The sequence below is a fragment of the Dasypus novemcinctus genome, chromosome 4 (genome assembly GCF_030445035.2).
Source record: "Dasypus novemcinctus isolate mDasNov1 chromosome 4, mDasNov1.1.hap2, whole genome shotgun sequence".
Lineage (NCBI taxonomy): Eukaryota > Metazoa > Chordata > Mammalia > Cingulata > Dasypodidae > Dasypus > Dasypus novemcinctus.
Genome location: NC_080676.1, coordinates 17,429,723 through 17,446,484, shown reverse-complemented (window position 1 = coordinate 17,446,484; position 16,762 = coordinate 17,429,723).

Here is a 16,762-nt window from a genome sequence, read left to right as displayed (position 1 = left end):
CTGTCCAGATAGGAACACAACCTTTCAGATGGAGTTTGGAGACTACTGCAGAAGTAATCTCAGGCTTCTCTTGAGATAGATTCTCCATATCAGTTAATGAACTAAGCCTGCATTAGCTTTTTTGACAGACATCTGGCACCAATGGATTCTTTTGACTATGTTGGTTACCACACTATCAAGTCTTCACACATTTGTACTTGTTAAAGTAGGTTTCCTCCACTATCAATATTTTGAAACTCAGGGTAAATTTTAACTTTAACTCCAATATTTTCATGCTGTTTCAGTCTGTTAGAATTTTAAATCTTGATTCTGCTGCACCATATTAATAAGCATGTCTGATTTTGTGACATCCTTAAAATTAATAAAACAAATCTCCTGTATCTTCACCCAAGTTGATAAAAATATTTACTAATACAGGGTTAGCAATAATAATATTAATAAAACAATAACTATTCTTATTAGAGGTAACATTCAATGAGGGCTTTTTATGTTCCAAGCACTGTGCTAAAGTAGTGTATACATGCTATTTCACTTTGTTGACAAAGCAACTCTATGTAATAGGCCCTATTATTGTCTTCATTTAACAAATGAGCAAATTAAGGCTTAAGTTAGTTGCTCAAGTCCATAGCTTGGAAGTGGTAAAGCTGCTAATCAATCCAGACAATCACACTCTTCAGGACAAAGTTTGACTAAAGCTGTTAAACTTTATGTGCACTGAACAGACAAGGCAGTTGAGTGCCCCTCAATAGAGATTGACATGGATCCATTTAACAGGCACCTTTGAGGTAGAGTTGGTAACTGTGGTGGTTTGAAGCTGTATGTAACTCAGAAAAACATGTTCTTAAATCTAATCCATTCCTGTGGGTGTCAACTTATTTTAAGTAGGATCTCTTGATGAGGCTACTTCAGTTAAGGTGTGACCCCTCATCGAGGATGAAACTTAATCCATTACTGAAGTCCTTTATAAATAGGATGAATAAAGAGAAGAGAAGGGAAGGGAAGGGGAGGGGAGGGAAGGGGAGGGGAGGGGAGGGGAAGGGGAGGGGAAGGGGAAGGAAAAGAGCCATGGAAACAAGAAGCTGAAAGCAATGAAACCTGGAAGAGAAGAGAAACCAGGAGACACGACCACGTTGCAGAGAAGTCCAGTGTCTCTGACTGTCTTCTGGAAGAAAGCGTTGCCTTGTTGATGCCTTGATTTCATGACCTCAAACTGTAAACTAAAAAATCCTCATTGTTAAGCCAACTCATTTCATGGTATCTGCCTTAAGCAGCTGAGGAAACTAAAACAAGAACATTATATCTTTTTCCCAGAAAGATAAAGGAAACCCAGGAGAAAGTTTTGGACAGATGTTACATAAATTAATTGAGCATTGAGAGAGTTTCAATTTTGTAGCTGTAGAAACTGAGTCAATCTTAATCTAACATCTTTGTTATTGTTTTAATGTAGTGAATTTCTTTCCCTGTTGAAGTACTAATCTGCATCTCTACCACTATGCCACTAGGTTAGAGAAGAGTAAAGATTGTGAATGAAGCTGAGATGTTATAATTAGACATGCATAGTTAGTAAGAAAAGGCCTTATAGTTTGGTGGTGTCAGGGGAATATTATAAAAACTGTTGATTTTGCCAGTTCTCATTAGTAATTAAGCTGAAATGATACTGCTCTCTTGAATTCCATTCCTTTGCCAGAGGTAGATCACACTATTCTAAATATGTACAAGGCTTATAAAACAAGGAAGGGTAAACCAAACACTAACACATGAAAAAGGACATAAATAAGAAGGCAAGCCAGCTGGTAAAACAAAATGGAAATTGTACTGATGTGGATTCCTTGGTTTCCATCCAATTGTAGTTCTGCTTTGCTGCCTTGAGTCTGTGGTTGTTGAATGCCCTCCAGCTGTCAATCTGAAATGTAGATGGGTGAGCCAGTTCAACTCATCCCCAAATCATCCCAAATGCAAATCAAATTAGAATCAAACCTTTTTGGAAACCCAGAAAAAAAGTGAAGAATGGTGTTAAAATATGTAGTTTTCATTCCATGGAACTCTGTTTTCCTGATTCCCACTGGGGTGCAATGTGTTGAAATTCTGAAAGAAAGTGTTCTTACGACACATTATCCACAGAACTCTTCAAGACAAAATACAACTTAAGAAGATGCCAAAATCATAAGTGCTCTTAAAAAACTCCCAGCCTCTGGTTTTTATGGCAAAACACAATGGGTTTTAAATATTGCTCACTGTTGTTTAAAATCTTACTAACTCAAGAAGTTAAACATTCCGAATTTAAGTTTATTGAAGTGAAATAAACATATTCTTTTAGGAGACATGCAGAAAAAGCAGAGATATCTATTTTCCTTTTTCTCTTGTGACTTTCTATACTGTTTTTATTGCCCCCATGCCTGACTGCTGTTATTGTACCCAGGGGGAAAAAGTTATCTAAAGTAGAGTTTCAAAAAACGTTCTAGGGAACAAGTTGCAGAATTGGAAGGTGACTTAAAAGTTAGTAAGGTAAATTAATTCAACTTATAGATGAGAAAACTGAAAAATGTCAAGATTTGGTCAAGTTTACCCAAATTGTCAATGCCTAAGAAAATGGATTTTCAGTCTCCTAGACCACAGAAATTTCTGCTACCCTTAATGGTTATTATTAACTTTCATTTTTTGCACAGTCTAGATTATTGCTTGTTAATAATTTATTCTATACTCATATTTTCTTCCATAGATTATTTTACTAGTAATACAAGTGGGTTCCATTAATAAAGTTGATTTCGACATTCACAGTAGTTAAATCTGCAATTTTAGGTTAAGCCTAGTTAATTTAAAAAGTATCTATTTTCTCCAAAATATAACTATTTATTGACATTTAGTGTGCTTTGACAATGACAGAATTAATTTCTTTATCACTTGTGTTCTGTCAACTTCCAAACTGATGTAAAAAAGCTGATGACATTAAAACCACAATTCATAGGGTTGTAAACTAAATGTGTGAGAAAGAATAGAAAAACCGAGTAATAAATACAAAATAGAGAAACATGCCTGAAGGAAACTCAGCTATTAGAGACTGTTGCAACAAAATTTCAATTTGTACTTCCTCAGGGCTAAGGGGACACAAGAAAACATGATGCTTTATAGAACTCTCATTTGACAAAAGCAAAAACAAAACCATGACTCCTTTTTATTTTTTATTTTTTTGTCTTAGAAAACTTGGATCTAAAGTACACATTTCATCACTGTTTTAATGATTTTAACTTTTTCTTTTGCCTGTTTTCTTAGCATGAATTTCCTAAGAATAATTAATCATGTGAATCTTAAGTAAAAGATCATGAATAACATAACATATGGTATCTCTTTTTTTAAGTTATTTTATTGTTTGTCTTTATTTTAATTTTGAATTAAAGGTATTTTGCTCATGACCATTTCCTGGTTCTTAGATGAAAGTAGGGCGTAATTTTAAAATCAAATTATGGTATTTAATCCTATAAGGCAATTTTGTGGGGAGCTATGATAATAAGAGGTGGGTTTGCCACTTTCTGATGCCACGTAATAATAATTAGAATGTAGACAGCAAAGAATAATTATGTGTCATAGAAGTGAATACAGAAGCATAAGTAAAATACACTTAAAGTTTTTCTATGAACAAAAGACATTTTTTTCTGCCTAATCATATTACCAAAACTTTTGTTTGATCTTTAAAAATAGGAAGAAACTTTTTCATTAAGAGCTGAATGCTTGCAACTTTCTGTGTTGAATGCATTCAAGTTGATCATTATAATGTGGGGGAAAGACCTTCTTAATCTTTGTACAACTGAAAAACGTTCACACATTTTTTTTCAAGAGTTCAAAACCAATTATCATAGTGAAACAAAGCAAAGTATTTTAAAGAAATTCTTTTAAAATGTTGCACCAAAAGGATTTTATCCTTCTGTTCTTAAGAATCCACCATGATGAGAGCAAACCTATTCCATCCCCCTGAAAGTTCGCGCCGATCCCCTACATGCGCTTTTTGGGGTTAGCTTTTTATTGCGGCAGGCTAAGAAATTTTTACTATCACTATTTCTACTAAACATCCCCTTTCTCTCGCCTTCCATTTCTTTGCACACTCTTAGAATTCAAGCTCTTCACTATATCCAGCACTACAGGTACACTCTTTCATAAGAACTGTGTTGGTTTTTTAAGTTCCAATCCAATCTCCTTGGCTTCCATGACATTTCTTACTTATTGCTCCTTTCTATTTCCATTAATGTCTTTCTTTCCTTCTGCTGTTTCTTTCCTATTCTGGAAACTCATATTTCTATTCCTGATCCCTGCCATTTTTATTTTGCAGTTTCATTAACTCATCCACTCTTACAGCTTTTCTTCTTTCTCTGATTTCTGTTAAATGTTAAACTCCTTTTTTGACCACTGCTTTTGTCCCAGCACCTGTCCTCAGCAGATTAAAAGACAGTTATATATGATGGGAGCTCAAGCACAATACATCCAAAAGGAAAATCATTTCTTTCCCTCCAAAACTAACAGTCCTATCAAGCAGCTTCATTTCAGGCAGAGGGATTAGCATTATCACTCTCTTAAACCAAAAAGTCCATATCATATTTCTCGTTCATCTCGCCTAAAACTCATTTAATATTGTCATATATTCCTTTAAATACATCTGAAATAAGAAAAAAGTCACACACTTTATCCAAAAGAAATCTCCAGGGCTGAATTCAAAGCTTAATTCTCGAACTGTGATAGAGGCTAGTTTCTAACTTCAAGCTGACCCTCATAGCTGCTTACATATCCTTATATTTTATTGCAAGCAGGCCCCGTTCACATTCCCATAGATGTCGTTTAGGACTTCTTCTCTGTATGCATCTCATGCTCTTCATTCTATGCTATTTTCAGTAAATACTCTCAGACACTACTCGATGGGGAAGAAAAAAAATCATATGATCTTAAAAGAACAATAACCTTGGCTCTCTCACGCGCCCCATCAAGGTTTGTTCATCGGTGTCTGGACTTTGGAATCAGACTAAGTTATATTCAGTTATTACCTGTTTGGGGAACTTAAAATTTTTATATCTTACATGTGCGTATAGTCCTTTTCACTGGTATATCTCTCACTTGAAATATCACATATTCTACCATATCTATAAGGAACGTTTTCAGCTATTAGTAATAAATAACCCAGTTACAGAGACTTAAACAAATTAGAGACTGCTTTTGCTACATGACAAGATGTCTAGAGATGTGTAATTGCTGATGCTGGTTGAATAGCCCAATGAAGTCACCCTGAGACTTCCAATATTCTCTTGTCCAGCTGCAGTTATCACATCTTCATTGTAGCAAGAAGAAGCTAAAAAGAAAAGGGATAGCACCTGAATCAGGAAAACAGGAAACCCAAAGCTGACTTTCACTTACAGGTCATTGTTCGAAATTGTGTAACTTGCATATCCTGCAACTGAAAAGTGACTGGGAATAGAGGTTAAGTCAACCAACTATGCCCATATCTTCCTTCTGTATATCTAAACTACTCATTTTTCCAAGCTTACTAAAATCTCACTTTCTCTGTCATAATTTCTCCAACTGCTGCTGACCACACAAATCTATATATTCCTGTGAATTTCCATTTCAATTATAGTATTCCCACAGAGTATACCACAAATATTTCCATGGCTTAATATTTTCCATTGTTTATTGTCTCAAAATTTAGATGTGCATGGAGAGCAGAGGCTCTGTTGTAGTCTTCTTTTCTGCTTACTAGCACAGAGCTCCACCCTAGGCACGCACTGGTACACCAGATGGTTGGAAAGCTGAGATTCAGGCAAGCTAAAACCTGACATCAGGAAACACTCATTTCTTTCTGTGTAATCTTAAGCAGGGTAATTTATCTCCCCAAATAGTTGTTTCTTCTTCTATAAATGTGGGGAAAAAAATCACGGAGAAATAGGAGACCGCAATATAATAATAGATAAATCCTTCACACCTAATAAGCATTATTCTCCTTTATAGGGTCTGATTAGTTGATAACAGAAAACATATACCTATGCTTTTTATAAAATCTGAAATGCAGAATGTATATATTTAAGACCCAAAGATTTAAACTTTAAAACTTCATCCGTTTAGAATTCATTGCTATGAGAAAATGAATAGAATGTATTTTTTTCATGAGCAAAAAATATTTTACTTACATTTAGCACATAGGTCAAGGTATATATTCTTTGAGTCTATTCATTTTAGATAGCAATTTAGATAAGTATATCACAATTTAAAAAATAATACATTTCTATACTTTTAGTTTTGCTTTACTACTGTAAGAGTTCAAGAAGATTTATCTGAAAGCTGTGTTTGCCTAGAAAACACAGCTTTGGTCATACAGCATCTTTATTTGTGGGAGGTGGTAACTAAGTCATCACTCCCATTTCTTTCTTAGTTTTGTCCTTATTTTATAGCCAGACATGATTTTGTTAGTGTGGGCTTTCCATTAAGATTTATTTTTTGGAAAATTGCAGAATGATGGTGAGGATAATCTAAATATATCTGGATAATTGGAGAGGAGGCAGAATTAGTAAAGGGTCTTAGGGTTCTTTATAAAGAAAACAAAGTTCATAATCCTTTGCTAAAGTATTGGTAGTTACCCACTTAAATTATATCCGTACAAGGTAAAGAAAAATGCAAATCAGTTTTTAAAGTTTTATGATGGGGAAGTGGACTTGGCCCAATGGATAGGACATCTGCCTACCACATGGGAGGTCTGTGGTTCAAACCCCGGGCCTCCTTGACCCGTGTGGAGCTGGCCCATGCGCAGTGCTGATGCGTGCAAGGAGTGCCCTGCCACGCAGGGGTGTCCCCCACGTCGGGGAGCCCCATGCGCAAGGAGTGCGCCCCGTAAGGAGAGCCACCCAGCGTGAAAGAAAGTGCAGCCTGCCCAGGAATGGCACCCCACACACGGAGAGCTGACACAGCAAGATGATGCAACAAAAAGAAACACAGATTCCCGGTGCTGCTGATGAGGATAGAAGCAGTCACAGAACACACAGCGAATGGACAGAGCAGACAACTGGGGGGAGGGGGCGGGCCGGGGGGAGAGAAATAAATAAAAAATAAAATCTTTAAAAAAAACACCCAAAAAAGCATAAACACATTTTTAAAAAGTTTTATGATGGACTTTTAAATATATACATGAAGGTAGACGAAGAATTACAATGAACTCTCATGTTTTCACTAGCCAGCATCAATACTGTCAACAGATAATGAATCTGGTTTTACAGATACTTGTATTATTTACCTCTATCTGCAGAAAACAGAAAAAAAGTTACCCCAAAGCTTAGTAGCTAAAACAACAAATATTAATTATCTCATAGTTTCTGTGAGTCGGATATTTCGGAGCAGCATGGGTGGGTCTGGCTGAAGGTGACTCAGGAGATCGCAGTCAGGGCGTGGGCGGGAGCTGCAGGCATGTGCAAGTGACCAGCGCCCAAATTTGTGCTTCCGAGGTGACACCACCATTGGCAGGAGACCTTGGCTCCTCACTCATCCTTGGCAGGCGGCATCAATTCCTTACCACAAAGACCTCTCCCTGCGGAGGTTAGCATGACCTCATGACGTGGCTGCTATCTTTTCCCAGAGCAAGAGATACAAGAGAGAGCAAATCACAACGCCTTTTATAATTTAGTGTGGGGAATCACAAACGGTCACTTCTGCCTTACTCTACTTGCTGGAAGTGAGTCAGTAAGTCATTAAGTTCAGTCCACACTCAAAGGGAGAGTAATTAAGCTCCACCTTTTGAAGTAGGAATAACAAAGAATTTGTGGACGTGAGTTAAGACCAACACAATTATTTCCAACTCCTTCCTACAGACCATTCCAACTATTTTGAAGGAAATACTAGAAGGCACATCATTTAAGCAATAAATATGTCAGTCCATGCCTCTTAAAGATAAAGACTTCTTAAAAGTAAAACCACATTGTCATTCTTACAACAATTGATAATAATTCCTTAATGTCATAAAATACCCAGTAATCAGATTTCTTTGGTTTTTTCATAATTATTTTGTTTACGGTTGCTTTGGTTTGTTTTACTCAGAATCCAAACTGACCACCTATTGCATTTAACACTTTCTGAAATTGTGTCAAATCCTCTGATTATCCAATTTGAAATGTACTTATAACCAAAGATACAAGATGAAGTTCTCTATAAGCAGTCTCTTGATGATAAGCATACATTGCTTTGTTTCCATATTACTTATTGTTCTTTTTATAAGGGACACTCAGGAAGTAAGAAAGCAGATTTTTCTATGTTACCTTTGAACCTGGAATTTGCATTACTCCTTTGGTTATATTCCTAATAAACCACAGGTGTACACTACAGGCGCGCGTAGAAACAGAGAAGGCTATGATGACAGTTAATTGTCCATAATCTATTTATCCCAAGGAACACTTAGACATCTGTTATATATTTAGGTGTTTGCTATTTGTAGTTTTTTGTGATATTTAAACACAGAAACATCTATACCTAAAGAACCATAAAAAGGAAAAGTGCTATCGAGGGACTTTAAGCAGCAAGACAAAGAAAGTACAGCTTTTTGTGTCTCGGAAATGAATGGCTCCATTCATTTCAATAGGGATTTTGTTTTATATGTACTGTTTTACTTTTGGGCACTAAACACTTGACTCCATTTCAGAATGAATTACTTTGTTAAATGCAGGCATTTAAATAGAATAGGTACTTTAACCATTAATTTATTCAGTAGGTACTTTTATCTTGTATTAAATTTTATAGTGTTATTCACTGTTCTTTCATTAAGTGTGTTTGGGTGTCTGTGTGTGTGGTGTGGTATGCCTGTGTGTGTGTGTATGGAGAAAATATATCAGAGCAGCATGGAAAATTTGGCTTATAACCTATTTCCAATTATGTCTCTAATTTAATTATAGATTCTGATCCTTATTTGCAACAGTAAAATTTAAAAAACCATTTCATCATGCATAAATGACATTCTAATATAAAATGTTCAAAATTAAAAATCAAACAGCTTAGTATATCATAGCTGTGTACGAAAAATTTGGTTTTAATTATATACTGAAAATTAGCATTTAAATTAGCAAGTTATCTTAAAAACTTTTGGAAATAACTTAAACATTTTTGTAGGTGGTTGATTGTTTTTCCAATCAATCACATGCCCACATTTTCAATAAAATACTACCTTTTTTCTGTTACTGTATTTTCACAATATATGTCATACTTTTAGGAACTAGCTACTTTATGTCTGTGAATTTGCAAGAGTTTACTCACAAATGTTTTGTAGCTGATTTTTTCTTGTTATTCAGAGAATATAATTACTAGTAAATTCCAACTGCTGTTCAACTTTATTTCGTGAGGCACAACCATTTACACCAAGAAATGTACACAAACAAGACTCCTGTTTGCAGCTGGCATTAAACTTCGAGAGCAGTTGACTTTGTTATCTAGATCCAATTTTTAATGCTTACTGTTAAGTTTTCATTCATTCATTCATTCTTTCTTTCTTTTTTTTAAATTTCCAAGCCACCAGAGGATGATTTCCTTAAGAATGTTCTCCCAGGTATGTTCAGAATATTAATTAAGCCCATCTCTTTCTATTGGATAATAACAAAGTCCAAAGCTGAATGGAAGCTGTGACCTGTGAAAGAACTATTCATATGCTTTAGTCTGCCCTAGTGCATTCTTTAACTAGTGAACATAGACCTTTTTCACAGTCATTTTAAATGTTTCAACTGTGTGTTTCATGTTTGGTTCTTGCATTTCCAAACCATACAGCTTTTCAGCCTCTTTTGGGGGAAGACTTGCTTGTGCTACTCATTTAAATGCTTCTGCCTTTATGACTATTTTACTGCCATACCTATGGGGCTTCTTACTGTACTTGCCTGTAAGTGGAGGAGATTTTAAAGGAATTAAATTTATCCAGAGTAAATCTTCTGGGGGATGCAAAGGCATCTTAAACAATTAGCAATAATTAAAAAGCATCTATTCAGACTGGATAAAAGGTAAATAGATTTCATTTAAATATAGTAATTTGATAATGTTTTCCCATTTGAATGTGTTTTTATAATCTGTTAGTGAATAATTTAACATAATAAAAGAAAGCTTGACTTTTGTCACTTTCCATAATTTTTACTCATAAGTGCTATTAACAAATTGCTATACTAAAAAAATTAATTATCTTTAATTTAGATGGTGGAACAAACACTGGATATAAGAGCAAGAGAACAATACATGAATAAAATTTAGAGTTTTTTGAATATTAAACTAATGTGGAACTGGTTGAAAGATTTATGGTTATTAAATCTCTGATAGTTTCCTATAAATTTTATTGACATCTCTCTCAATTAACTGTTTGCTTTGTTTAATGAAAGGGTTAAATGATTGTGTTTTCAAAGTTCTCATTAAAATATTTTCAAATTAGGACTTGTCTTATGAGTATTCAGAGGAGATAGATTATATTTTTTTATTCAAAAACAAACATTTCTGAGCTCTGCTAGTGTAGTGCAAATGCAGTGCTGCATTAGGGTACTCTTCTGTGTATACATTCATAAATGAGTGTGCATGTGTATATACATATAAATATGCTCATATTTACAGATTTATATGAAAAAATACTCTTAAGTTCTTTCCTTCAAGAAATTTAGTTTGTTAGATTAGGCAACTACTTATATGATATGCTTTGAGGGGTCACAAAGGAAGGCATCTAAAATCTAAAACCATCACTTAATATTTTAGTGTTAAAGTTCCATTCTTTGGAATTTTTAATAAAACCATATTTATTTTAAATATGATCTGTTAACATTGTTTTAAAAAATGTTAGCAAGACTATCAACAAATGTAACTCAGAATGATGTAGACTGGAGGGAGAAAGAGACATGAAGGACCATAGAAAATACTGCAAAAATGTGGCAGCCCAAAGATACATTTTTTTAAGGGCTAGCCAAACTCAGTTACTCTATGTTAGTGAAAACTATGTGTAATGATTTTTGGCACACAGATAGCACCAATTAGATCAGAGCACGGTATTCTTGAAGTTAAACTTACAGATTTAATCTCCTATAAGACATGCAATTTCACTCACCTGTAACTGCACATTGTAACCCTACTCAGCCATTTTGCAAGTGTGTCAAATGAAAGAAGAAATTAGATATAAAATAGAGAGAATCTATAACTATACTGGAGGAAAAAAAAACAAAAACAAAAAGTGCATTTGCTTTATAGTGATGATGGGTTGTCCAGAAAGAGCACATTACCTAAAAGTATTCTCAGTTTGGGAAGAAACATAGTAATGTTTGCATCATGATGAACTGCAAAGAAGTTAGGCTCTAGTCAGAAAGATTTTGGTTTAGAAAATGCTTCTGCTAACACATCGGCTGAGGAACTTGGCTTCACCAAGTAAGAATCTTTACAAAGAAGTTAATAATACTTTCTTTCAGGAGTAGTTGTTAGAATTCAGAGATACCTTAAATGTAATAACATAATGTAATAACTATCTCAGGGAAATGAAACACCAAAATTTTCACATAATTTGTCTCATGTAATATTGCCAGACAACAAAATTGCCACCTTCTGAAATAAAGAAAATTAGCTCTCTTACAGAGAAATAATAAAGACATAATAAAGAATTTCAATAAGCACAAAATACTGGATAACACAAAAATTAAATATACAATGTTTGGGGTATATTTAGAAACTAAGACTTGCTGGCCTCCCTTGGCATGTCAAGCCTTGTAGCTTGAATGTCTTGGAGACCTATAGGTTTGTTCCTTGCCTGTTATCTTTCTCTGTGATCTGTTACTTGTGCTGACTTCAGGCCCTTATCTGACCCACACCAGTAACACCCACCAATGTACACCAAGCCCGCCCCTTGTGTATACCTTCTCGGCCTTGCCCCAAGTCAATTAACATCCTATTTCTTTATAGCCTTTTGCCCAAATTTCTACTAGTGTTTTCATTTCACTAAAATCCTTACTAATAATTTTTAAATCATTATATTATTACCCAATTTAATAATTTAGTTTTACATTATTAAGCAATCCAGGCATTTTTAAAATTTATATTAATGGAAAAAGCACTTAAACCCAATAGCATACTGACATTCTATAATTTGTTCTGCAGATTTTGAAATTGATGTAATGTATATACTACTTAATAGAGACTCTGACTATACTATATTTTAAAAAAATAACTTTTAGCATGATACTCAATTAGGAGGGGGAACATTAAAGTGTGAATAAAAGAAAGCTAAAATTTAAATATTAACATTCAATATATGTCAAAATAAAGCATCCTACTTAGGAAATTTTTAGAAAATCATGTGCATAATGTCATGGAAACAACTAAGAAAAACAAGATACTATGCTCATGATTTTGACTTGACGGATAAGTAAACTTTTATTGAAGTATACCATTCATACATGAATATACATAAACAATAAGTATGTAGTAAAATTTGTGAATTTACAAAACAAATCCACATTCCATCACACAAGGCTCCCATATTTGCCCCCACCACCACCTTGCATTGCTGTTAAAACTTTGTTACAAACTGTGAAAGAGTATTTTCAAAATATTACTAATACCTATCATCCATTACTTACATTTGGTGTATATTTCCCCCAATCCACCCAATTATTAACACCTTATATTACTATTATGTATCTGTTATCATACAGGAGAAAACGTTGTCATATTTGTCCTGTTAACTACAGCCCATCATCCATCACTGGATTCCCTGTGTTACACAGTCACATTCTTTGTACAAGCCCTTCAAAGTGTATACTCGGTGACTTTCATTTTCATCACAGATTTGTGCTGTCATCACCTCAGTCAATTTTAGAATGCTTTCATTACTCCAAAAGGAAAAATCCCATGCTCCCTTATACCCCTTTTGTTGTCTCTTAGTATTGAAATAATATCTTCTTGTCATTGCTGCAAAGTATTAAAATATTACTGTTAACTATTTCCATATGTTACATTAGTTGTAATTTTCCCATATATTACCATATTCTTATCACTTTATAAAAGAATTGCATTCTTATATTTATCCTACAAACCACAATATCACCCACCACTGAAATCACTATTATACATTCCCTATTCTCTAATTTCCTTTCAATTGGCAATTATATCCACAGACTAACTCTTTCAGCCACAACCATATTTAAAATTCAACAGTGTTATACTCACTGTGTGTTAGTATCAACTCTATTCATTTCCACACTTTTACAATTAACCTTATTAATAATGGTACGTACATTCAGCATCAGCTCCCAGTCTCAACCCCCATTCTGTTTCCTAGTAACCTATATTCTAGAGCTTACCTCCAGGAGGTTACTCACCATATTTAGTTCATATCAGTAAGACGATGCAATGTTAGTTCTTTTTGTCTGGCTTCTTTTGCTCAACATAATATCCTCTAAGTTCATTCATGTTGTTATATAAATCCTGATTTTATTTCTTCTTATGGTTGAATAGTATTCCATTGTGTGTATTTACAACATAGTGTTTATCCTTTTATAGACACTTTTTATAGACACTTAGGCTGGTTCCATATCGTAACAATTGTGAATAATGCTGTGATGAATATGTGTGTGCCAATATTACTTTGTGTTCTTGTTTTCAGTTCTTCTGAATATCTTCCTAGTAAAAGAATTACTGGATCACCAGGCAGTTTATATTCAGCTTCTTGAGGTACTGACAAACTGTCTTCCACAGAAGCTGCAACATTGTACATTCCCACCAACAGTAAAGAAGTGTTCCTGTTTCTCCACATCTTTTCCAGTACTTGTAGTTTTCTGGTTTTTTAATAATGGCCATTCTATAAAGTGTGAAATGGTAAATCATTATAGTTTTGATTTATGTTTCCCTAATAACTAATGATATTTAGCTTTTTTTTTAATGTGCTTTTGGCTATTCATATTTCCTCTTTGGAGAAATGCCTATTCAAATCTTTTGCCCATTTTTCAATTGGGATACTTGTCTTTTTATAGTTAACGTGTATGATCTCTTTATATAATATGAATATCAAACTCTTATAAGATATGTGGTTTCCAAATGTTTTCTCCCATTAAGTAGGCTGCCTTTTTACTTACTTGACAAAGTCTTTTGAAGAACAAAATATTTAATTTTGAGGAGGCACCACTTATCTATTTTTTCTTTTGTTGCTCATAGTTTGGGTGCAAGGTTTAAGAAGCTGCAACCTATCACAAGATCTTGAAGATGTTTTCCTATATTTTCTTTTAAGAGTTTTATGGTTGCATCTTTTATATTTAGGTCCTTGATCCATTTTGAGTTCATTTTTGTATAATGTGTGAGATAGGGTTACTCTTTCTTTCCCTTTTGGATATGGCTATCCAGTTCCCCCAGTACCATCTGTTGAATAGACTGTTTTGGCTCACGTGAGTGGGTTAAACAGCCTTGTCAAAAATCAATTTACCCTAGATGTGTCTATTTCTGAGTTCTTGATTCAATTCCATTGGGCAATATGTCTATCTTTATGCCAGTACCATGCTCTTTTACCACTGTAGCTGAGTAATATGCTTTAAAGTCAAGAAGTGAGAGTCCTCCAATTTTCCTCTTCCTTTTAAAGGTAATTTTGGTTATTCGGGACCCCTTATCCTTCCAACTAAATTTGATAATCAGCTTTTACATTCCTACAAAAAGGGATATTGGAATTTTTATTGGGATAGTGTTGAATCTGTAAATCAGTTTAGGTAGATTGACATCTTAATGATATTTAGACTTACAGTCCATGAGCATGGTATGTCCTTCCATTTATTTAAGTCTTCTTCAGTTTCATTTAGCAATGTTGTGTAGTTTTCTGAATACAGCTCCTTTATGTCCTTGGTTTTAGTTTGTTCCTAAATTGTTGATTTTTTTAGTTGCATTTATAAATGGGATTATTTTTCTAATTTCCTCCTCAGATTGCTCAATAGTAGTGTATAGAGATGCTATTGATTTTTGCATATTAATCTTGTATCCCACCACTTTGCTGAACTCATCTATTAGTTCTAATAACTTCATTGTGATTTTTTTTCAGGATTTTCTAGATATAAGATCATGTCATCAGCAAATAGTGGAAATTTTACTTCTTCCTTTCTTATTTGTGCCTTTTATTTCATTACCTAGACTAATTGCTCTAACTAGAACTTCTAGCACAATATTGAGTAACAGTGGTGACAGTGGGCATTTGTGTCTTGCTCCTGCTCTTAGCAGGAATTTTCAGTCTATCACCATTAGGTACAACGCAAGCTGTAGGTTTTTCATATATCCACATTACCATGTCAAGATGGGATGCTGTAGATTGGCAAATGTCTTTTCTGTATCAATTGAGAAGATCATATGATTTACTTCTTTAGTTTATTAATGTGTTTTATTTCACTAATTGATTTTCTTGTGTTGGAAACCCCAGGCAGAACTAGGATAAAATCCCCCTGATTGTAGTGCTTTTTTTTTTTAAGGCCACACCAGGGATTGAACCTGAGATCTCATATGTGGGAAGCAGATGCTGTCTTCCACAGAGGCTCCAACATTCTATGTTCCCTGGTATATAATTTTTTAAAGTAATTCTAGATTTGGTTTGCAAGTATTTTACTGAGGATTTTGTGTCTATATTCATTAGAGATATTGGTCTGTAATTTTCAGAATGAGTTTGAGTTTCATGTTCAATTTTTTGGAAGAACTTGAGCAAAATTGGCTTTATATTATCTTTGAATGATTGGTAGAACTCACCTGTGAAGCAATCTGGTTCTGGGCTTTTCATCTTTGGGAGGTTTTTGATAACTGTTTCATTCACTTTACTTGTGATTGGTTTATTGAGATAATCTATTTCTAGTTTTTCTAGGGTCTGTGTAGGCTGTTTGTGTGTTTCTAAGAATTTGTCCATTTCATCTACATTGTCTAATTTGTTGGAGTACTGTTGTTCATTGTATCCTCTTATGGTCTATCTTATTTATGCAGTATCAGTGGTAAAACCTCCCTTTTGCCAATTTTATTTATTTGCAGCTTCTCTCTTTTTGTTCTTGTGATTCTAGCTAAATGTTTGTCAATTTTGTTAATCTTGTTAGTTTTGTTGGCTCTTGCTATTGATTTTTGCTCTCAATTTATTTCTGCTGATCTTTATTATTTCTTTCCCTTGGTTTTCTTTGAGATTAGTTTGCTGTTCTTCTTTTTCTAGTTCCTCTAGGTATGCAGTTAGATCTCAATTTAGCTCTTTCTTCTTTTTTAATGTAAGCATTGAGGATTATATGCTTCCCTCTTAACACTGCCTTTGCTGTATCCCTTAGATTTAGATATGTTCTGTTCACATGTCTTTCATCTCAAGATATTTACTGAATTTTCTTGCAATTTCTTCTTTGATGCACTGATTATTTAAGAGTGTGTTGCTTAATCTCCATACATTTATGAATTTCCCCTTTTTCCATCTGTTCTTGATTTCCAGCTTCATTCTGTTATGATCAAAGAAAGGGTTTTGTATAATTTCAATCTTTTAAATTTATTGAGACCAGTCTTGTGACAGAACATATGTTCTGGATCCATTAGAGCTTGAAAAGAATGTATATCCTGTTGGTTTTGGGTCACAATGATCTAAAAATATCTTTTGGGTCTAGTTCACTTATCATATTATTCAAGCTTTCTGTTTCTTTATCCTCTTTCCAGATATTCTCTCCAATGCTGAGAATTGTGTATTGTCTCCAACTACTGTTGTACAGACATATATTTCTCCCTGTAGTTTTGCCAGTGGGTGCCTCATGCATCTTAGGGCACC